We start from the raw sequence: 25,919 nt of genomic DNA, 5'->3' as shown, positions 1-25,919 counted from the left end.
TTTTATTCCCAGTCAGGACACATGCCTGGGTTTCAGGCCAGGTCCCCAATAGGGAATATGTGGGAGGCAACCACATATCCATATTTCTCTCCCTCTCTTTCTTTCTCCTTTCCCCTCTCTAAAAACATGAATAAAATCTTTAAGGAAATGTCACATGAAGTCAAGTGGATTTAATTGATATCTTCAGAGCATTTCACCCCAATGTGGCAGATTATAAGTACTTCCCAAGCATACATGGAGCTTTTTCTAAGATAAATGACACATTAGGACACTATGCTACTCTCAAGAAGATTAAAATTATATCAAGTATCTTCTCTGAACATAATGCTATGAAACTAGAAATTAATCACAAGAACACTGAAATATACACAATGACATGGAAGCTAAATTGCATTCCATTAAACAATGAATGTTTTAACAACAGGATTAAGGAAAAAATAAAAAGATACCTCAAAAAAGTAAAAATGTGAACACAGCAATCCAAAATCAGTGTGACTCTGGGAAAGCAGCCCTACAAGAGAAATTCACTGCATTACAAACTTATATTAAGAAACATGGAAAAGCTCAAGTAAACAATCTAAATTTAAAATAAAAGGGACTTGAAAAAGAAGAACAAATCTGTATAAACCCAAAGCCCAAAGTGTCTAGAAGAAAGGAAAAAAAAAGATCAGAGCAGAAATAAACAAAATAGAGTACAAAAAAAGATACACAATATTAATGAATCCTAGAGCTGGTTCTTTTGAAAAGAATAAACAAGATTGACAACCTTTTAACAGACTTATTAAGAAAAAATGTAGAGGACACAAATAAATAAGTGAAATAACAACTGACACGAAAGAAATACAATGGATTGTAAGAAAATGTCATGAAAGAATAAATGTCAACAAACTGGACAACTGGGGTGGATAAATTCCTAGAAACGTCTAAATTTCCAAAACTAAAACAGGAGGAATCAGAGTATGTGAATAGGTTAGTTACACTTAGAAAAATTGAAATAGTAAACAAAAAACTTCCAAAAACAAATTTTCTGGACTTGATGTCTCACAGGGAATTATACCAAACATTCTGAGAACCAACACCTCTCCCTCTCAAAAAATGTCAAATATTCAAGAAGAGAGAAGACCCCAAGTTCATATTATGGTTCAACATTATCCTAATCCACAAACCAAATAAAGATACTGAAAAGCTAATGCAGACACCGGCCCACAGTGTCCACATCATTATGGGTGAAATGAGATATTCACATGGACTACTGAGTTCAGTGGAGGAAAAGAGACAGCATGGCTTTTCTCTCAAGGGGAGCAAAAGCCACAGCCCTTACTGTAACCGGCCTTCATTGGGTTCCTTGGCATATTACATGATGGTCCTCATTTACTATGCACAGGTCCACTTTAGGTAGTTACCTTTTACAGAAAACAAAAGAGCCAATGATGCTAATCACATCACTTCCAACATCAAGAGGGATATTTGCAAATATAAAGAGCAAAAGTGGTTGAACTGGTTACACTAGTCCTTGGAAAGTTTAGCATGGATTTTAGGAAGTTATTTTGCAGTAAACTTTTGCCACAAATCTGGGTGAGGGAGTTTTTAGCAAAAAGCAAGACTCGAAGTAGCCTAGGCACATTGCAGGCCTGATTCCCCACAGGAGAACCTATCCATGGGCATGGGACCTGTGCATCTCCAAGTGAGAGCTGGGTCCATGCCACATAGAATGGTCTCCTACACAAAAAAAGAAAGTTATAGGCCAATAACTCCAGTGAGTATAGATGCTAAAATCATCAAGATAATATTAGCAAAACAAATACAGCAACACATCAGAAAGATAATAGAACATGATCAAGTGAGATTTATTCTGACAATGTAAGGTTGGTTATACTTCACAAATCAATAAATGTGATTCTTCACATGAACAGAATGAATAATAAAAACTATGTGATCATATCAATAGATGCATAAAAACACATTTAATAAACTGTGACAACCATTTTGCATAAAAACCCTCAATAAAGTGTAAATAGAGGGAACATACCTAAACTTAATAAAGTTCATACATGACAAACCCACTGCCAGCATCATAGTCAATGGGCAAAAACTACAAGCACTGCCCTTAAATCTGGGACAGGACAGGGATGTCCACTTTTACCTTTCTTATTCAACATAGCACTGGAAGTCCTAGCCACAGCAATCAGACAAGCAGAAGAAATAAAATGCATCCAAATTGCAAAGTCAGAAGTAAAACTGTCTTTATATGCAGATAATATGACACTATACATAGACTACCACAAAGATTACACCAAGAAACTAATAAAACTGATAAATGAATTCAGCAAAGTAGCATATCCAGAAATCAATTACATTTTTATATGCCAATATTGAAGTAACAGAAAGGGAAACTAAAAAAAAAATTCCATTCACCACCATCTCAGAAAGAATAAAGAACCTAGTAGGGCCTGTGAACCAGATGATCGAGGTTTGATTCCCAGTCAGGGCACATGACTGGGTTGCAGGCCAGTTCCCAGCAGGGGACTCACGAGAAGCAGCCATACATTGATATTTCTCTCCTTCTCTCCTTGCTTTCCCCTCTAAAGATAAATAAATAAAATCTTTATAAAAAAGAAGCTAGCAATAAACCAATCAAAAATTTAAAAGACCTATACTTGAAAAATTATAAGACACTAAATAAAGAAATTTAAAAAGGTACAAGTAAGTACAAGTACATACCTTGTTAATGGATAGGAAGAAATAACATAATTAACATGCCCTTGCTACCCAAAGCAATCTATAGATACAATGCAATTTTTAATTGTTATTTAAGTACAGGTGTCTATACATTTCAGTACACTCCTCTGCACCCCAGCCATCCCTGCTTTCCACCCTTGATCCTACCCTGCTTTGGCTTTGTCCATGTGTACTTTATAGATGTTTCTGAAAACCCTTCCCCTTGTCCCGCCCCATTATCCTTTCCCACCTCCCCTCTGGTTACTGCCAGTTTGTTTTTAATTTCAATGTCTCTGGATGTATTTTGCTTGCTATTTTGTTTTGTTGATTAGGTTCCACTTATAGGTGAGATCATATGGTATTTGTCTTTCACTGCCTGGTTTATTTCACTCAGCATAATGCTCTTCCATTCCACCCATGCTGTCACAAAGAGTAGAAGCTCCTTCTTTCTGCTGCATAGAATTCCATCATGTAAATGGACCATTTTTTTTATCCAATGCACTTCTTATTGGGACTCCAATGATGCATTTCACAGAACTAGAATAAATATTTCAAAAATTTACATAGAACCACAGAAGGCCCCAGTGTGACAGTGACCCTGAGAAAGGAGAACAATGTTATGGGAATCATGCTTCCTAATATTAAACTGTAATATAAAGCCACTGAAATAACAACAGTATAGTATTGCCATAAAAAAACCCAAATAGATCAATGGAATAAACCAGGGAGCCCAGAAATAAACCCACAATTTTATGGTCAGTTAATATTCAACAGAGGTAGCAAGTACCTACAATGTACTAAATAGATAATTTATTCAATAAATGGTGTTGGGAAAATTGGGAAGATATATTCATAAAAAAGGAAACTAGATCACCTTTTTAAATACACATAAAAATAAGTTCAAAATATAAAATATATTGAAAACTTCAATATAAAATATATTGAAGACTTCAATGTTAGACCCCAAAGTGCAGAAATCCTACAAGTAAACATAAGCAGTAATCTTGGACATTGCTTTTAGCTATATTTTATCTGATATATCTCCTAGGCAAGGAAAACAAATGAAAAATAAATGTATGGGACTATATCAAACTAAGAAGTTTATGCACAGTAAAGGAGATCATTGGCAAAGTAAAATGACAGCTCATGGAATGAGAGAACATATTTGCCAATACATCTAGTAAATGGTTAATATCCAGATTATATTTTTTAAAAACTTACAACACTCGACACTGAAAAAAATGAACAATCCAATTAAAAATTGGCATAGGATCTGGATAGACACTTCTCTAAAAAGGACATACAGAAGGCCAATAGACTTATGAAAAAATTCTCAATGTTAATAATCATCAGAGAAATGCATATGAAGAGCACAATGAGATATTACTTCACACCTGTCAGAATGGCTATCTTCAATAAATCAACAAACAACAAGTGCTAATGAAGATGTGGGGAAAGGGGGACCTTTTGAACTGTTGGTGGGAATGCAGACTGGTGCAATCACTGTGGAAAGTAGTATGGATTTACCTCAAAAAATTAAAAATAGATCTGCCTTTTGACCCATTGATCCCACATCTAGGAATATATTTTAAGAAAGCCCAAACACTAATTTGAAAGAATTAAATAAAAATTATATTAAAAAAAAGAAAGAACAAAAGCACCCTTATGTTCATTGCAGCATTATTTACAGTCACCATGTATGGAAGTAGCCCAAGTGTCCATCAGTAGATGAGTGGAAGAAACATCTATGGGACATTTATACAATGGATACTACTCATCTGTAAAAAAGAAGAAAATTTTGCACTTTGTGGCAGCAGAGATGGACCTGGAGAACATTATGTTAAGTGAAGTAAGCTAGTCAGATTATCAGAGAAAGACAAATGATGTATAATTTCACTTTTATGTGGAATTCAATGAATTCCACATAAGCTGATCTAACAAGCAAAATAGAGACAGGCACCTGGATAGAGATCAGGATAAGAGTTCATGGGCAGGGCAAGGTTAATAGGTGGAGAGATGAGCAAAAAGGAAAATGGATTCTTGGGGATGGATAACGATGTGGTGATTGCATGGAGGAGGATGTATAAGAGGGTTAAATGGTAATGGAAACATACAATAAAATATTAAAAAGTAAAAAAGTATTTATATATGTATTATAATATAAATAAGCCCATTTGATAGAAAAAGTATTTTAAAAGATAAATTGGGGGGGCAAAAAGCATAACAAACTTAGTTTGAAACTGCTAAATAGTAATGTTATTTAATCTTTTTTCAAATAAGATACACCTTTTTAAAAATATTTCTGTCCCAGTGTCTATTTATTTAAAGTTGTTTATTATTGCTTCCTTTGGTGAAATAAACATATGAGCATACATGTGGAAGATAATCGAAGTATTACAGAATTACCTGAGTATTAGAATGGACTCTCTAGATATATGACACTGACTTCCCTATAGCTTTTAAAAAATAGATGCCCATCGGTATAGTACAAGTTTAGTTTTTCTACCAGGGTGTAGAATGTATTTCTAAATTTTGGGTTCTCTAAACTGCGTTTTAAAACAAGCTCTTGATATCCTGTGAAATTTTTAAAAATCCTTTTGCTTTAATTTATATTTAATTTATTAGTGTACAAATAGGTGTTAGTTTGTTGTAAAATGTTTTCACCTAGATGTTTATAGCCAAAATGTATTTCCCACTAGATTACTTCAGTCTAAGGAAGGCCACCTTCTGGTTGAAATTAAGGGTGAGTTATCCTTTGCAGTTTTTACAAAATATTTTAGTTTAACTGTGATTTCTAGGTTCAAGGACAAAAAGTTTATTCACTAGGAAGAAGCATATCATTGGAAAGCATATCATATCAGATTAATGTTGTAGATGACAATTTATATAAAGGAGTATCAAAAAGAGTTTCAATATGTTTTGTTTTTCTTTATTTTTTTCTTACACCAGTCTTTATTCTCTCTCTCTTTTTGGGGGGGGTTTATTTCTTATTTTCAATCTTCTTATTTTCTTTGTTTCTGCCTAATGTTTGCCAAGGCAGGCCTTGGGAGCATTGTTAAAGTAGAGAGGTATTGTTACTGGAAATACTGTGTTTGCATTGTGTGGCAGTTGCTATGATATTGACACTTTTAACTTAAACACCAGTGTAAACACACTTCACACAGTCTTTCAAGTGTGCTTGTGTATGCATGGATGTGTTTTTATGTTACTTTTAACTTGACATTAAGTAAAAATTCATTTTCCATAAAATACATTTTTCACTTCCAACAATATTATAAGGTGTAAACAAGGACAAATAACAATTTAACCAACCTATTCAACAGCCGATTTTGAATTTTAAGTGCAAAAAAGTCGATATAGATTTCTATTTTCATGAAGTGGCTGATACATCTCAATATGATAATCACGAACATGCTTACTTCATCCTAATATTTTCTTCTTATGAATATATTCACATCAGTCTAACTGCAAATGAATAAATGATATTCAGAGTATACATTGTATTCTGCAAACTTTTGAAAAAGCTACAACTGTGTTAAGTATTACCCACTATCTTTTATTAATAAAAGCATCTATCAAATCACCAGTCTTACAGTATATTTGAATGGTGTATTGATTCTAATTTGATATAAATTAAAATATAATCACATAACAGATTTGAGTATAGCCAATTGTGAGTAAATGAGGAGCACATGATGAGATGCAACATGTGGATTTCAGTGTTCAGACCTTATGAACACTTGCACATGTTCAGGAAAGCCCAATGGATAAAATTTATGTATTGCTAATGATTTTTATTGGCCCCTTGGCCCAAAGTAGTGGCAAGCTGCCCAGGAATATGAAGGAATTCTGTTTTCAGTTACTAGTCAGAATGCAAAGAGTAATAAAATTCAGAAAAGGCATGGTGGAAGCTAAAATACATTTATTTGGGTACAAGGAGTGTAACCAACCTTACCATTGTGACTTCTTTTGCCTCCTTTTCCTGAGGTTATGAAATTTTGTTTTATCAGAGTATTCTAGTTGGAGGATCATTTTTAACAGTCTTAAAAAGTGCTGCTTGACCCATTTGTGCATATTTGTTTACACTGTGTGCCTGCACAATGTCGTAAAATGGCTTATATGAGCCACAGCTTTCTTTTTCCCTACTGAATGAATGATCTCTTACATTTTTGATGGAACTTCAGGCAAACTACTTTGATTATATTAAAAGCAGACATTTGGATAATACAAAAGTTATGTATAATTGTACATAAGAGCTCTCTCTTTCAAAGCAAGGGCCAATTTCCTGCTGAACTGTGCTCATACAGCCACAAGAAAGAGATGGCACAGTTAAAAGCAGCACGTCAGCTTTCAATTTTTTCAGGCTTGTTATTTTGTACTTTTTACTATTAATTAAAAACTTATTTTTGTGATTATTCAAATGCATATATATATTTCTTTTTTTCATTTTTTATTTAATTATTTTTCAAGTACAGTTTTCTGTCTATTACTAAATGTATTATGGTTGACTTCTTTGCAAACGATTGACTAATGGGAGTATGGGAGAGTGTTTGGGGAGTTTGAATTAGAAGCTGGACAAATGATGATATAAAATACTTTTTCTTAATATTTTCAGAGATATAATTATAGTTATGTTAAAGAATATAGTTGTTGTAGTTAAAATACATAATTAGTTATATCGGGATAAAATAATATGTATCTATATTATACATATTATGTATCTATAATATGTATCTATATCTGAGTCACAGATATAGATAAGGAAGTAGGAGGATAGTTATTGCAGGAATTGGCTCATGTGATTGAAGAGGTCAAGAAGTCCCACCATCTGTCCTCTGCAAGTTGGACAAAAAGAAATGCCAATGGTATAATTTAGTCTGAATCCAAAAGTCTGAAAGCCGGGGGAGCAGATGGTGTACCTGGTCTGAGCCCAAAGGCCCAAGAATGAGGACCACTCATGTTTGAGGGAGGGAGACAGTGTACAGCACAGCTAAACAGAGAGTACATTTTTTTCATATTTGCTCTACTTAGTCCCTCAATAGATCGGATGATTCCCACCTGCATTGGTGAAGGAGATCTTCTTTACTCAGTCAACTGATTCAAATGCTAATCTTTTCCTGAAACACCATCACAGACACTCTAGGAAATAATGTTTCGCCAGCTGTATGGGCATCCCTATCCTTGTCATGTGGAAAGAAAATAATAACTAACACAGTAGACAAGTATTGGAGATGGGTAGAGGGTACATAAGGATTATTATACCACACAACCCTCTTTTGTATGTTTGAGATTTGAAATTGTCATAGTAATTGTTGTAATTGTCATAGTAATTGTTGTATTTTTTGTATTTTTTAAGATAAGAGTGGACTATTTTATCTGTAAATTATGCTACAAGGCAGGTGTCCAGAAGTTTAAATCATAATACTTGAAATGCCTTAGAAATTTCTTATCTAATCTGAGCTGTTTTCAGGCAATATCTACATATCTATTTGTATTAGTATATAGTATATATACTAATCTATCTATATATATTAGTGTGTATATATACATACACACACACACTAACATAGAGGCTAGGCAGTTTTGCTGAATTAGAAGCCATACACATTTTTAGCAGATGAAAGAGTACTGATAATTTCTATATCCAGAGAAGTGTGAATTAAATAAAAAACTGAACCAGGTACAGGAAGCAGTGTCCAAGTACAGAGGTTGCCAAAGAAAAGTTGCTAGCAGAAGCTAGAAAGAGAGTACTTAATTACAGTGAAATTCGTGTAGAAGAACTAGGCTCACTTTCTAGCTAAGGGAAATATAAGGTGCTCAGGTATCTAGACATACACTGGTTATAGTCTTATTAGAGCAGGAGACAAGCATCTGGGCTGGCAACTATGGCAGGTTCCCCACAGAGCTGCATCTATAATGACAACACCAGTGCCATCAAATGCCCAATTCCCTAGCGGTGGAAATCATTATCTAATGTAATGCTAGATATAGTTAAGATTATCTCAGTGACTGTAAGGAGGTGGGGCACCTGTACGAAATTCTCAACACATGTAAGTCTTTAGGCTACAAGTAAGGCTAGTGAGTTCCAGTTATTCCATGTCACTTTTTAATTCATCCTTAATGTGTCCATTACTTAAAGGACCACTTTGGTCAATGGCATACCCTACATGAGACCCAATTTTCATATGTTTGCCCAATGTGTTAATTATTTACATGCATACATACATACATATATATATGTAATACACACATATATGTATATATATGCACACACATATATATCCCATTATTCTGCTTGTTGTTGAAAACAAATCAGAAATAAAAATAGTAATAACTTAAGAAGTAGAAATACAGAAAATCCTAAATGCTTATTCAGTGAAATAGCCTTAGCTATCTTAAAAATTAAACTGTACATGCCACAAGGCAGAACAAATGGAAAAGGGATACCCAAGAGAAGGTCATTGAACATATGGCTGCAAATACTCTACCGAAGCAGGTAGGAATAAAATTCACAGGAAATAAAAGCTAGTATTTAAAAAAGAAGCATGCAAAATAGGGATGATAAAGCAGCAAATATGATAGTCATAAATTCCAAGAATTCAGTTGAATGTGCAGAAAATTTAATAAGCACAGCCATTATTAAAAGTGCTGAGAGTAAGCAGGAAGGCAGCTCGGGTCTAGGGATCCTTGAAAGGAGGATGGTGCAGATTTGCCAATGAACAGAGGCAGACACAGAGGCACAAGCTGAGAACAAAGACCTTTTAAAATAGATACAAATGACCTACTTACAAGGCCTGAAAAGTCCCAAATTTAAAGAACTAATAGGAAAACCTCAAATAACAAAAATGAAAGACCTGAAATTATAGACAAAAGCCTATACTGTAGGATGGAAAATATCAGCAGGTGTAAAGCAGGCTTTTATTGATATGTGGAACAGCTAGAAAGAAAAGAAGGAAGGATGGAAGGAAGGCAGGTAGGAGCAGAAAGGGGGAGAAGGAAGGAAGAGAGGATTATTCCTCAGAAGTAATAGTTTTAATTGTCTCTCAGTAAGAAAAGCATTTTCTTAAAAAAACTGCAAATAATAATTAAAAACATATTTTCACAAAAGACAGTACAATAGGTCGACAAATTTACTAAACCTCGAATTAGAATAAGATGAGCTTTTCCACCTAATTGTTGCCAGAATTTTTTTAAAAAATATACTTTTACTTAGGAGGTTTTCTTTCACCACAAGTAAATGGGGAAAATCATACCTCTAGTATCTCTATGACCATGAGTCAATTAAAAAATCATATCAAATAACATGTACTATGTAAATAGTGACATTTCATTCACATATGTTTTTTAGTAGAAGAATTATTTTAGTTTATTTCTCATAGGAGAGATATACATGTCTACTGGGTGGGTGGGGGCACTATCAAAGTACCAGCAACTAGGCAGTATAAAAACAGAAATGGAGAGGGGAGGGAATTTCAAGGGAAAAGGGGGAGGGTTTACAGGAATAAGTATAAAGGACGCATGGACAAAAACTGGGGGGTGGGATTAGAAGAAGGTAGGGAGGGCTGGGGGGTGAGCTGGGATGGGACTAAAAGACAGAAAACTGTACTTGAACAACAATTTAAATTAAATTAAATTAAAAATAAAAATAAAAATTCTGAAAGAAATTATTTTCTACCTAGATTGTATAAATGAATTGATCCAGTATAAAAGCACACTGAAGACATTGAAGTTTCTATTTTAAAATAAATAGAAATGTTATTTCTTCACAATTCTGGAGGCCAGAAGCCCAACATCAAGGTGTCTACAAAGGTGGCTCCTTCTGGGAGTTGTGAAGGAGAATCTGTATCATCGTGCCCTGCCTCTCTTCTAGCTTCTGATGGTTGGAGGCAACCTTTGGCATTCTTTGACACACAAACCTCTCCCTTCATCCTCACAAGCCATTTTCTCTTTGTCCAAGTCTGTGTCCAGTTTTCTTTTTTTTTTAATAAGAAAAAATAGTTAAAATGCCACAGGACCCACCCTTTTTCTGACCTTATTGCATGAGCTTATCTTAAATAATTATCTCTGTAATGATTCTATTTCCAAAGAAAAGTCACATTCTGAGGCACTGGGAGTTAGGATTTCAACATATGAATTTTGAGGGCCAAGTTCAAACTATTAAAAGAGGTATATATTAAAGGTTGAATACGGGACATTGGGATAAACTTAATTTCAGATATACAGCAATTATATATTGCATGAAATATTTCTGTAAGTATTTTATGTAATATTTGTCTTTTTGTTTGCTGAATTTGTCAATGATAGTATCTGTATATCAGTATTTTCAAGATTATAATTTTTGGTGAATGCCAAAGCAAATAATTATTTAGTCATAAGGTAATTCTCACTTAAACCAAAAACTGTGAGATGAAGTTACTGCCTCACTCTTTCTTGTCAGTGTGAGAACAGCACAAAGCAAGATATTAAGCACAAAGTTTATATTTAATTTTTTAAAAGATTTATTTATTTTTAGAGAGAGGGGAAGGGAAGGAGAAAGAAGGAAAGAAACATCAATGTGTGGTTGCCTCTCCTATGCCCCCTACTGGGGATTTGGACTGCAACACAGGCATGTGCCCTGACTGGGAATTGAACTAGGACCCTTTTGTTCCCAAGCCAGCATTCAATCCACAGAGCCACAGCAGCCAGGGCATTAATTTTACTAACTTAATTTATTAAGTAAATAAACTCCATCTTTATGTTTCAAAATGTCTCTGTATATATTACATTGTTAATTAGAATTTGTGAACAAAATTAATATCTCAGCTATGCATCTAATAACCTATTGTATAAATTTAGATGCAGTCTAAAGATAATGTTTTACAGTTTATGAATAGAAATTGTTATATAATATTTATAGGGGTCATACATTGGATGAAATTTGTTTAGTGGTAATTTTAATGATTACAAAGAGTCATTAAAACACGTATACAGTACAGGTCATTTTCCCTTTCATCGCTGGCCAAATGATTCAGAAGAGTGTCATGACTTTATTGCAGAAAGATCAACATTTGTCAAGCAAATATTTCTGAAATAAATGCAATTGGTAAGAGAAAAAATATCTCATTCTTTTCTTTATATAAATTCAGCCCAGTTGGAATGTGCGCATATAATGCAAATTGGCACAGATCAATGTCCTATAGCAAAAAAAGAAATATAAACTAGTGAAATATTGCTTTTATATCCTGAAATGCTTATTATAATGGTAAGTCCTCTTACTAAATGAACACTTTCAGATTAAATTAGAAACTGGGAGATGACATATGATTCACTTGCTGAATCTTCTTAAACTCTGATTATATTCTTGTGATATCAGCACCTTGACACTTCACACAACCAACCCAGTTGCATTGTTTCTTAATCTCCATGTTTTATTTTAAATCTTGTACTTCCAACGTGTATGCAGCCTCTTAGATGACAATTATTAAGTTGATATATTTTTATCCTTCCAGTATTGCTATTAGATATTAGGTGCTAAATAAAAAATAGCTAATTGATATGAATAAATGCATTAAAGACAGCAATAATAAATGAAAACTGATATTACATATTGAAAATATAATGATTATAGTAAATATTATTTCTCTACCAACCAACTATTATTACATTTTAAAGTAAGTACCTTAGAGGAGGGCATGTTCACTAAATGACCCAACTGCCTCAAAAAGCTACAGCAGCCAAGTTTCTGATTAATAACAAGATCACAATATATGTACCCTCTTAGACTATTAGACTAGTAAGTGAAAGTTAGAATTCTCAGTTCCCTATGGTCTTCCCCCGCTCAATTCCTTATGCTGGTCAAGGCAAGACTGGACAGAGTTTGCCTGGTTGGATTAACTACTATAGAAATCCAAGATGGATTCTTTAGAGAAAACAATATAGAATTTCCTAAAAAAACTAACAATGGAACTGCCTTTTGATCCAGTGATGTCACTCATGGTATTATACACTAAGAACCCTGAAATACCATTGTAAAAGAACCTGTGCACCCCAGTGTTTATAGCAGAGTATTTATAATAGCCAAGTGCTAGAAACAGCCTAAGTGCCCATCAGTAAACGAGTGGATAAAAAATTGCGGTACATTTAGACAATGGAATTCTATGCAGCAGAAGGAAAGAAGGAGCTCCCACCTTTCACAACAGTGTGGATGGAGATGCATTGTGCTAAGTCAAATAAGCCAGCTGGTGAAAGACAAATACCATATGATCTCATCTCCAAGTGGAACCTAATCAACAAAACAAAGGAGAAAAAAGAACTGGAGACATGGAAAAAAAGAACAGATAGTAACCAGAGGGAAGCTGGATGGGGAATAATAAGGGGAAGAAAGAGAAGGGTCAACTCAGGGAAACTGTGTAAAGGACCTGTGGGCATAGACAATGGGATGGGGATTGACTGTGGGAGCAGTTCAGGGGTGGGTGGAACAGAAGAGAGCAATGGGGAACATTTTGAAAACTGTAATTGCACAATATAAAAAAAAACCTATGATGGAGACACAGTCAAATATTAGGCTTTGTGAGTTTTTTTTTCCTCTGAGGTGAGTCAACATTGATTGGTGTCATGTATCTTCGACTAGGACAGAAAAAAGTTCAGAACATAGAGGGGTAAGAAATAATGAGAAAACGGAAGTAGTCAGATACCCAGATACACATAGGTGGATTTTATTTAGTAGGTATGCCCAACTTTTTGGTGTCTCTGTGCTACACTGGAAGAAGAAGAGTTGTCTTGGTCCATACATTAAATATATTGTGACATGTAATCACAAAAAATCTCATAAGGTTTAAAATAAATTTATCACTTTGTGTTAGGCCATGTTCATAGCCATCCTGAGTCATACGAGACCCATGGGCCATAGGTGGGATACCCCTGAAAGTGTTCCCACCATCTAACAGTTCAGGCAAAGTGGAATTGTTTATAGGAATTAGACTCAAGGTAAAACTTAACTCAGTGGAGGAATTCAGAGACAAACAAGCACACTGATTGTATTATTGTTGTTTGTTTTCTCTTATGAGTCCTGATCTTTAATATGGTAACATAAAAAACAAAGCATATATGATCTGTCATAATTTATATATATAAAACAATTGAAAAATATGAAAAAATGTTTGAATGCTCAGAATATGTTGTTGTTTTAACCTGTAAATCATCACTCATCATTATCATCTTCATCATCACTGCATCAGCAAACTCTAAATATGAGGTCTGTCCATAAAATATCAATCCATGAACTATGAAAAATTAAGACATGAATCAAAGATTAATTTCAAGAACCATTGTACATAGGACAGTGATACCTCAGTCCCCTTCAAATTAGGCATCTTGGGACCTCAACATTTCTCCCAATCACCAACAGTTGCCCTGTGATATTACTCTAAATCTCATCAATGATCTAAAATCTTTTGCCTCTCAAAGGTGATTTTAGTTTTGGGAAAAGCCAACAGTTTCGGGGCACTAAAATCTGGGCTGTAGGGGCTGTGTCACCTGGGTGATTTTATGTTTTGCCAAAACACTCTGCATGAGATGTGATGCATGAACAGGTGCATTGTTGTGATGAAGTTGCCAATCACTGGTTGCCCATAACTGTGGCCTTCTGAATCATTCAAATAGTTTCCACAGTGGAATGTCCAAGCTTAATGCATAATCTGACTCAGATTGGTTGCTCCACTTGCTCAGTCTTTTTGAATGTAACACATTACACACACTCAGGGGTGTCTACCACTCCCACTTAATTAGTACAGTGAAGTCATCATGGTTCATGTATGCACATTCCAGTCCACTCTCCTTGGCTGTCAATTTACATTAATGTCATGCAAACCATTCTCAAATGGGGTAAGGGAGGGGAGGGAGTGTGGTGGGATGAAAATGGACACAACTTTACTTGAACAATAATAAAAAAGAAAATATACTCAATAATATTATAGCAACCATGTCTAGTATATGATTGTGTAACCACCATGCTGTACACCTGACACCATTACAAATAATATTGAATGTAATCTGTACTTGAAAAATAATTTTTCTTAAAGAAAAAATGGTTGGGCTTTTTTGGGATAGAAATCATGTTCTGAATGACAATATGTTATTATGGGACTAAATGACACTACATCACTTGGCCAGTGTAAACATCACTTACACTGAAAATCAATAACTGCAAGTAAAATGTGATTAGAAATAGGTACCTTTTCATACTGTTGTATAAAGTCCATCACTTTCTATGTGATCATAGTTTCAAAGCTAACACCAATCATCAACAATTTTAAATAACACAAGTATATAAGGCTCTGCAAGATATTAAAGATGTAGTGATAGTTACTAAAACAACAGCAGTAATATATAATTTCAATCTTGACACAAAGATCCCACTTAGGAGGACTGTTAACTCTCATGTGTTATATGCTGACAAACAGAAAATAGGAAATAGGCGAAAAGCTAAATTTAAAAAAAGCTGATTGCAGTGTCATTTCACATTCTTGCTTTTATACAAGCATCATTAGGCACTTTACCTATTCTAACACTGGAAAGAATCTTAATGCAGCTGTGGAGCAGGTACAGCTTCACAGACTTTTTTATTATTGCCCTTGCAGCATCAGCAAAAGCCTTATAAAAATTAATATTGCATTTCTCCATATCCTTTATTTAGCATTTATGACAAATTTCAAAACTGCACAATATTTCATTTACCCTTTTACTGCAAAGTATATTAATATTACTTTCTATATGAGAACAATGAGGTAAGAAATTACAGCTATTTAGGTTTTAACCTAGCAGTATCAGAAGGAGCAGGAGAGTTTTATTTTCTAAGGCAAACAACTAAAACACTGGCAAAACCTGGTTTTGTATCTTCCATCTTTACACATTTTGGGGACACACTTTGATAATGTATGTATAAGAGTGTTTACATTGATAGCAGGGTCATAATTAGAAATGACCCCTAGCCCATAGCAGTGACTTGCTTCAAAATTTCTCTTGCATCACAGTCTCAGGCTGCAGGTTTTCAGCTAGACTTCCACCCAGTGTGTCAATCTCCACATTGCATGGATAAAGGGAGTAAAATAGTGTCAACATCATGTGGAGTAGAATAATCCATAAGATATTTAGACTGGGCCATAGTATATAGGCATACATTAAAGATTTAAATGCATTTTTCACAAGATGTTGGATTTGCCCTGGCGGACCCTGCCAAGATTCTGGACCCTGGATGTCAACCAAGAACCTGGCGTATCCTGATAGAATAATAGTCACCTTATAAAACAAGATTTATGTATTTGCTTAATTATGCCACATCATGCTCTTTCAAATTCATGGCCAAAGCTCAATTTCACCAAATATCTTTGTGATAAGTGTATCTCTCAGTTTAAATGAAATAATTCACCAATTTTTTAATGATAGATGAATCCAAAATCAATTAAATATATACATTGACCTTGTGCCATCAATACTGAAGAACAAGGTTGCAATAAAGAATTTTTAGGTTTAATTAATATTTTTACTCCACTTTTATTTAGAAAATAAAGAATGCATGAATACACAGTTAAATCATTAATGTGAAAGACTTTTTATATTTAGAAGAGTCACTAACCATTTTCATTGTTACCAGTGCTAGAACTTATAGATGATGTTAAAATATAAGACAAGATTTTAAAATATTATGACAGCTCCCTATTTTGTAGTTTTGAATAACAGGCATGATTTTGACCTTCAGATTAGTGATCAAACAAAACAATTGTTCATGAGAGTTAATAATGCTAATACTTCCTTGCAAAAATAATACATACATAGGTATTAATAGTATTACTAAAGAGAAGTTACAAAAGCAAAGGGTTTTATTGCTGGATTTTTGGTAGTTCTGTTAGTGTTTTTTTTCCCCTTCTTCTCCATACTGCAGAATATTTTCTATAGCCTTGATTTTCACTTTTTGACAAGTTGTATATGTTTGGCTGCATTGGTGACCACCATTTAGAATTAGGATTGAAAATTATACCCATCCTTGAACACTACTCAGGCTTTCTGCTTTCCCTCCCTAGAGACAACTATTGTTACTGTAATTTCCTTAAAGCTTTCCCCCCACCTAATTTGTTTCCCTTAGATATTATTTCAAGGATAGATTCTGCTGCATTTTCAAATAATGACTGGAAAATTTAATGTGGTATCAGAACTTAGGGTTGATTATGTAGCATCATTACTTTTTCGCACAGATAACACTCCTCCTACAAAGCCATGCTCCATAGCTGAATGCTAAATGTCAACTGTCAGGAGATTCACATGCTTTCTGAGGGCACTGTCATTTTTCGCATTAGTGAGGAAAGTGGTCACCATTGGCCTATTTCAAATACTTTGTGGTGAGAGAGAAGATTAAGTTCTGAAATTTTGAAACATTTGATTTACTTCTCCTCCTCCTCCTCTCTCTTCTCTCTCTTCTCTTCCTCCTCCTTCTTCTTTTTCTTCTTTTCCTCTTTCTTCTCCTCCCCTTCTTTTGTTCTTCTTCATTTCCCCTTCCCTCCTTTTCCCCCACCTGAGTAATAAAACATGGACTGGCTGTATATCTATAATTATTTAATAGAATACATGGATGAGAGGTGGAAGCATTAATTTTGTCTAGAGTAATAAGACCAGGGAGATTGAATTTCCAGGGAGAGGTCCTGATGGGAGGACAAAGATATTGGGAATTAAGGTAACTGAAGAGAGAATGAAATTACCCACCTGGAGATATAAAATCTCCTAGTCACCATAGAATATCAGAAAATTCTCAGACAAAGTTAATGTTGCATTTGTTGCATTTAAGACAAAGAACTATATTCTATTTGTGGAGTGCCATAGTATGATTTAAATGGAAGAGCAAGTAGAATGTCCAGGCAATGACCATAGAAGCATAAAATTCAATGCGGAGCCACCACAGAATAAGAAAACTCTCTGCTTCATTTTGAAACCTCTTTTACCACCCTGAATCCTAGGAAAAGAAGTTGGATTGGCATGGATCAGTTATAGCATATGGAAGGGATTAGAACTAAATTCATTTGAATTTCAAAGGGCGGGATATTAAAGTAGACATTAGAATTATATGTAAGGGGAAGTCACTAATTAGATACTGGATTTATAATAAATAATAATAAAAATAAATTTATTATTATATAATAAAAATTACTGTCCTGAATTATCAAAACTTACTTATGCAGAATCATTATCAATATATTTATGTTCTTTAGCTCACTATTATTAACTAATATGCCATAGCACATTAATGGATAATAATGGGAATAAATTTGTACTCTTGCTTCTAAAGACTACTAGTACAAAAATATAGGGCTTTTTAAAAAATATTTTATTTATTTATCTCTAGAGGGGAAGGCAAGGAGAGAGGGAGAGAAATATCAATGTATGGTTGCCTCTCGTGCATCCCCTGCCGCGAACTGGGAACCGGGATCTGGCCTGCAACCCAGGCATGTGCCCTGACTGGGAATTGAACCACGATCGTGTGGTTCGCAGGCTCACGCTCAATCCACTGAGCTACACCAGCCAGGGCAGGGCTTTTTTTTAACTAGTAGAAAATCTCTCACATAAATATATGTATACATATTTTTTTGTTTTTCTCAAATTTCATGTTGTGCGTATGGCAGTACATTTGAGATATTCTTCTTGTTGTAATATTTTGTATGCCAATAGTTTACGTGTGATTTATATAAGGTAAACAATATAATGGTATGGCTTGACTTCAGAGAAACTTATCTATCTATTTATTTTACATGATTGCTATTTCTCTCTTTCTTTTCTCTCTACCATTACCCTGCCTCATGTTTCTTTCTCTCTCTCCCATTTTTTCTTTTCTTAAAATAAAATATCCAATATGTATTCATGGGGTTAAAAATAGGACCTGATATTTTTAAACTTTATAATTACCCTCTGTCTCTCTCCTAACTTCCAAAATGCTCTTAAGAAGTTGGGTATGATTCTCCTGTGGTCACTTATTTATAAGGTGCAGAGGTTGAAATATACTAGGGTTCTAGAGTGGGCAAGTGAGGTGGGGAACTAATGAAAGTAACTTCGCCATTAGTATCCTGTTCCTGTAGCTAAAGAAACTAAAAGAGTGATTAAGTAAACTTACCTTAAATCACAGTTAATAAGTAGTCAAACTGACGTTTTGTCCCAAAGCAAGTTATAAGAATATGCTTTTGATTACACTAGCACTTTTAATTATCAGTCAGAAACTTGTATTTCAAAAAGAGTATGGGTAAACTTCCCAAGGTCACATACCTACTTAAAAATAATATTCATGTGTAAATAAATAAGCATGAAGAAATTTTCCGTTTTATAACTAACCATTTTTTCAATGGAAAACCACTAACATTACTTATAGTCTAAAGGTGATGTCTGTATGCATGCCTACATGTTGTTTTCACAGTTTACCCACTATCTTCATGCTTGAAGGATAGTTCTGAGACTAATGGCTAGAAAATTGAGCTCAACATATTTTAATTTTATTGTTAACAGAAAAAATAAAAATTATATATTATATTGCTCTATAATAGATACTAAATACTATACGTAATGCTATATTATGTAATTTTTTTCTCTTAAGAAATCAAAAATGTATATAAAAGAGCCAAAGGTAAGTTTACACTTAATGACACATCACAGTATTAGTGAGAAGCAAGTTTAGAAAGAACAGTATTTCATTTCTGAGGGAATATCTTACCAGATTTTATTTCTCCTAAAAGAAACTGTCATTGGAAAAGGCTGAAGCTGTTTTATATATTTTTTTCTTTACATGCTCTTGGCCCCAGGGCTCTCTGCATAAGTTAACTGAAGGCTAGATCCGCTACATCTCTGGTTTAGGTCAGGGGTATGAAACTACGGCCTTCAAGCCCAACCTGAACCGACCCATTTTTGTGTATAAAGTTTGACTGGAACACAGCCAAGCTGATTTTTTTTGCATATTGTTCAAGGCTGTTTTTTTGCTACAAAGCAGAGTTGAATAGCTGTGACAGAGACCATATGGCCCACAAAGCTATAAATATTTACTATCTGTCCCTTTACAGAATATGCTTGTCAAACCCAGGTTAGGCTTTTACAACTCAAGAAATAGGGTCTCCTGTATTCCTTCTGAAGCCAAATGCCAGGTCCAGTAATGTGAAATAGTATAAGACATAGAGTACTAGTCCATGGATAGGTTATATTATTCAACTTCAAGTTGGTCAAAGCCAACTTGTTAAATTTTATTCTTATATAATGTATAACATTTTATTAATAGAGCACTTAAAACACATTTAAAATAAGATTAAAGTAGACCATTTTATTTCTTTACCTCTTTAAACTTAAAACTATAATATAATCAATTCAGCATAAGGTTTCTATGGATATTCTTCCCTTTCATCTCATACAAACTAAGCTATATAGAAGTCTCAGCTCTGTGGATAAGATTCAGCTTTTTTTGCCCCTACAGTGGAAACATTATATACTTAAAAATAAAAATCTGTATTCCAAAACTCTACCAAAGAAATTGTATTGTAGCATATAGAATTAAACAATTGCATGGTAAGTCATTTGAAATACACCACTTGAAATAGGCAGAACAATAAATACATCATTGCAGGGACATTTACTGCTATCTCAATTATGATTTTTTCTATGTTTGTTTTTAACATAAAATTTAGGAATGGACTTGATCATATATTAAGGAAGCATGAATGAAAAATGAGCTAAAACTTCCTCTGGCCTGTCCTCATTTTAGCTGGCATCTTGTTTCTGCACTTCTGCTGTAAGCAGAAATAAATCAACAATATTTTTGAAATGTATGTTCACTTTTAGGTCAAAGAGACAATGCTAAAATCCTTGAATTTGGGAGCCAGCCTAATGGGTCATTAAGTTTCAAATAATAACTTGAGTCTTGATGGCAAAGAGTTTTTGGTGGAAGGAGTTCTCAAAATTGTAATTATTATTCCCAGAATTTGACTACATGTGATATTACATCTTTTTCTAGTATAATAAGTGTATATTTTTGGCATGGTGAATGCATTTAAAAGTACCTTTTTTTCTCTTTTCTTGTGAGTGGGAAAAAAACAACCTCAAATTCCTTTCTCACATATTTATATGCTCCTGTACATTTTCAGATAAGAATATTAATTTTGGAAATGGGTAGGATTACATCTTCGAACAGGAGTCCTGGCTGCAGTAGAAGTGAGTTCAGGACAGGAACAGCCAGTCTGTACACCTTCAGGGGGAAAACGCCATCTGTAATGCAAAATGACCACAATTGAAGCTAAATGATGCCATCATCCTCCCAAGAGTTAGAAAAGGTGGGCAAGTTGCTGCTGAACAATTTATGTGGGGACTGGAAAAGGTATCAAATTTCAAGATTTTGCTTTGAGGACCTTGGCAGGAACTGAAGGAGAGGGATGACTTTCAGATTATGTCCCCTGCCTTTTCATCTAACTCTTCTCTTCTAAAACATTCAATTCATTTACACAGAATAAATTGCACTTCTCTGTATATGACAGGCTGCTTCTGCTGTCTTTTTTTTCATAAGCTGGTCCTTTGGCCTGCAATACCTGCTCTGAACATTGTCCAGTAGTGTGATGTGGTTAAGTTTTAATTTGAGCAGTGGAAGTCCCAACATAGCATCAGTTGAAAGCAAAAGGGCTGTTGCGAACAGGACTCAACTGATGATTTCAAGATGTAATATGCCCCCAAATGTGTCTCATGATCATCTCTCACAATCCCATTCTTAGCAGTTTTTCACCTCCTTAGGTAAAAGACTCCTTCATTGTCTTAATTCCCCAAGTGAACATTTGGGGGTCAGCTTTCACTCTTCTTTCAACTCACACTTAATGTATAAATAGATCCTGTTCATTCTATTTTCAAAACATATTTAGACTCCAACCAACTCTTGAAACTCTTACAGTGATCATTCTCATCTTCCTAGAGAGAGCTCCCTATCAGGGCTCCAGCTTAAACTCTTTTGTCTTATTACAATCAACTCATCATCCAGGTGTACATTTTAAAACCTTGGATCATGTCTCCAACTTTTCTGGAGTGTTCACATGTTTTTCCATATCACTCAGAGAAAAAACAAAAGCTATTCAATGGTGCAGCCAACATAATTTCTGTTTCTCTTTCTTTGCACAGCTAGTTACTTTATTTCCCACTATTATCCTGACTTCTCATGGTGGTATGGGAGCAGTGGAGGTGCCCTCTCTGCCAAACACTAACCCAGATGGGAAATTCATATGAGGGCTGGCCCAGTCGCTGTTCCCTCTGAATACAACACTCACTCCTCACCCCACACACATACACAGGACTCAGTTCTTCATTTTCTCCAAAGTTTTACTGAAATACTATTTTATCAGTAAATGTTCCATAAAAGAAACGGAAGTGATAAAATATACATACGAATAGGTGTTTTTGTTTGTTTGGTTTTTGCTTTTATTTTTTCTTTTTGCATGGAATTGGCTTACATAGATGTTGGTGCTTCTAAATGTATAGCACAGGAAGGTACTCAGGGGTGCGAGCTTAGGATCAAGTTCATAGTTGGAATTTCTTCTTCAGGAATGCCTCAGTTCTGCTCTTAGGTTCTGGCAACAGATTGACTAAAAACTATCCTTATTATAGAGAATAAACTGCCTTTATTAGACCAAACTGATTATAGACTTGAATCACATCTACAAAAAACTTTCACAGAAACATTTATTTATATTAGTGTTTCAATAACTGGAATAGCCTCGCCAAGTTGACACTAACATATAACTGACCATTATATCTTCTTAGTGAGGTGTCTCCAAACCATCATCATTGAAATTGAACCCCCTACCACACCACAGTATCACAGACTTGCCATGCCTTGTTATTTTAATCTCATTGTCTTTTAAAAACCGGTACATAGAGGTTAATTAATTTTTTATCTTTAAGATACACAAAAACACTAGTTAACACAAAGTAAATACTTTAAAATATTTGTTGAAAAAACATATACAAAGCCAGAGTAGGAAGAGTAGGAAGAGAAGAAAACAGGTAAAGACATGGTATATGGAATAAATCCCTTGAGATCTCCCAGAATAATTTGGAAAACATTTCAAACATATGGAAAAGTAAAAAAAAAAGTTAGATAAGTCCTTAAATCCTTCACCTAGATTATAAATATTCCAAACAATATTCTACCCCACATAATATTATTACACACTTAAAATTATTAATCTTATACTATTTAATAAACATCCCATACTCAAATTTCACCAATAGCTTATATGATATATCATATTTTGAAGCCAGACTTTGCTTCATAGCATTTATAACACCACTACTTAATGCAACTTTATTTATTACACATGGTTTGTGTATCTTTTTTAATCTAGACCAGTGTCCCTACTTTTTCTTTCTCATTTTATTACTCTGAAACAAATCATTTTGTTGTCTTATAGGATAAATCATATTGTGAATTTGTCTGAAATAGTAGTTTCATAAAATCTATCTCTTTATTTCTTAAAATATTTTATTTATTTATTTTTAGAGAGAGGGGACAGGAAGGAGGAAGAGAGGGAGAGAAACATCCATGTGTGGTTGCCTCTCATATGTCCCCCACTGGGGACCTGGCCTGCAACCCAGGCATGTGCCTTGACTGGGGATCGAACCAGCGACCCTTTGCTTCACAAACCCATGCTCAATCCACTGAGCTAAACCAGCCAGGGCCTATCTCTTTATTTCTTATATTTTCTGTAAACTAGGAGTTAAATTTCTACTTTTAGAAAGCATACACGATATGCTCTTCTATCCTTCATACAACATCACATTAACTGTCACTGTCCCATAGTGATCACTAGTGAAAAATGTCATGTTTGAATAGAGATCTTTTGAGATTTATTATAATTTCCATTTTGCATGCCAGGTTGCCTTGTTCAGAAAATGTGTGTTACACACTCTCTGTTTATACCTTTGCTGCTACTTTTTAAAATATGCACCCTTATGGCAATAGATGCAAATACGTGGCTTTCCAGGAAAAGAAAATCTCAAAATCTTTAAAACACAACTTTAGATTTGGTCTCAAAAAAAAAAAAAGGCAATGTGGAACACAAAACAATGAAATGAAAATAAAGTCTTTCACAGTCTCAGTAATGAGGGATAGCTAGAATGTAGTATGTCATAAATATTGAACATGTATGCCTCCATTTTATTTTATGTGTAAAAATTTTACCAGGGAACTAATCACATTGTATCTTAATTATCAATAATTAGAAAATTGACAAATTAATTTAAAAACAAAATGAGTATTTCTTAAAGTATATTTTATTGATTATGTTATTACAGTTGTCCCATTCCTCCCCCTCATTCCCCTCCACCCTGCACACTCTCTCCCTCCCACATTCCCCCTTTAGTTTATGTCCATGTGTCTTAAGTTCTTTAGCTTTTATATTTCCCACAATATTCTTGCCCCCCCTGTCTATTTTCTGCCTGCCATCTATGCTACTTATTCTCTGTACCTTTCCCCCCTCTCCTCCTCCCACTCCCCTGTTGCTAACCCTCCATGTGATCTCCACCTGTGAGAGGTTATAGTCAGTAGTGAGACTGAAATTTAAATCTAATCTTCTATTACAAAAATAATTTTCCACCAGAAATTTAACTAAAATAATATCCCTCAAAGCATATATAAATATTAATATTAAGAATATATTTAGGAATTGGAAGGTGGTGACAGATTAGGAGGGAGCAGATTCCATTTCCCCCTACACAAAGGAAAAAAACCTGGTCCATCTACAGAAGAACAGAGCAAACAGTCAACAGTATCCCAGCATATATGAAAATGAGAGACCAGAAATTGTAGCAGACACTGAAAAACCAGAAGGTAAGGAGACTACTCCAGGACAATAAGATCCCAGGGACCAGCTCCAGCATCCGGCACTCAGTGCCCAGCGTTGGGTCTATCATAAACTCTCTGGGAGCCTAGGGCCTGCCACAGAGTCCTTGGGAGAGAGCCGGGTCAACTGCTTCCTCCTGTTCTGGCCAAGCAGGGTTTGAACAGCACCAGAAGAGACCTGGTTGCTTGAAGTTGCAGAGGGAAGAAAAAGGACATAGAGGCAAACACACAAGGGCCATGATCACCCCCAGAGTCTGTGGTTGCCAGCTTGGGAGAGTTAAGAGTCCGCAGTGAAGAGCACTGACACAGATAGTCACCAGTCTGGCTGAAGAATTGGGATGTACTGAGTGGCAGGCTTGAGTAGAAGGAATTTCTCAAAAAGTAAATCTGTTTGGAGGATTCTGCTGCAACAGCCACTCAGCTCACTCCCCACCCAGTTGGACAGGAATCCCGAGGTTGAGAAGAAGTCCCTGTGTTTCCTAATAGCACTGGTGAGGGTTCCAGCCCAAGCCTGCGGGACCCAGGCAGCCTGGCTGGCATGTGCACCCACCCACACCCCTGACCACTGCAATGACCCCCAGGGAAAAAGTGCTTTAAAGAAGACCCAGATCCCCTGCCTGGGGTGCTGGAGAGACGTGCCAGACTAGCTCTTGGGAGAGTGCTTACAAGACTAGCTGAGTACACAAGAAAGGCCACACCAATTGCCCCTCAGCCTGCTACAGCCAACAAGACCAGAAAAATCAGCTTGGCCAGTGTGAAACCAACAGAGGTTTTTTTTTTTTTTTTTTTAATTTTTATTAGTGTTTATCTTTCAATACCTTTTTCCTCTCTTTTCTTCTTCATTGTTTTGCTCCTCCTTCCTTTCTTTCCAATTTTATCTCTTCTTCCTCACTTCTCCTGCTTTTCCCCCCCCCTTTTTAAAAATACCCACAAGGGCAACAAAAAACTTGGAACTGTGAAAGGAGCAGAGTTGGACCCAAAGAGGGGCAGACCAACAGTTGAGACAGTGAAACAAATTTCACTTTGCTATTGCAGAGGAACTAAAAGCTACTGCATATTTGTATTATTATTATTTTCATTATTCTTACAACTTTTATTTTAATAGCATTTTTGTACTCCTTTCTGTATAGTCTTCTAAGCTTGGCTGGTTATACTGAATCCTTTGACAGATTTCCCCTGTTCTCTCTTCCACAGTGTACTGCTAACTTACTATCCTTCATGTCACCTGTGTTCCTTTAGCACACTACGGAAAGTCCTATATCCCCTATTTATGTTATCCAGATCACATAGATTCAGTCGTATGATTGTTGTTCTAATATTATTGTAAATT

Source organism: Sturnira hondurensis, unplaced genomic scaffold (assembly GCF_014824575.4).
Source record: "Sturnira hondurensis isolate 20B ecotype Veracruz unplaced genomic scaffold, ASM1482457v3 Scaffold0017394, whole genome shotgun sequence".
NCBI classification, from domain to species: domain Eukaryota; kingdom Metazoa; phylum Chordata; class Mammalia; order Chiroptera; family Phyllostomidae; genus Sturnira; species Sturnira hondurensis.
Note: the sequence above shows the minus strand (reverse complement) of the source record.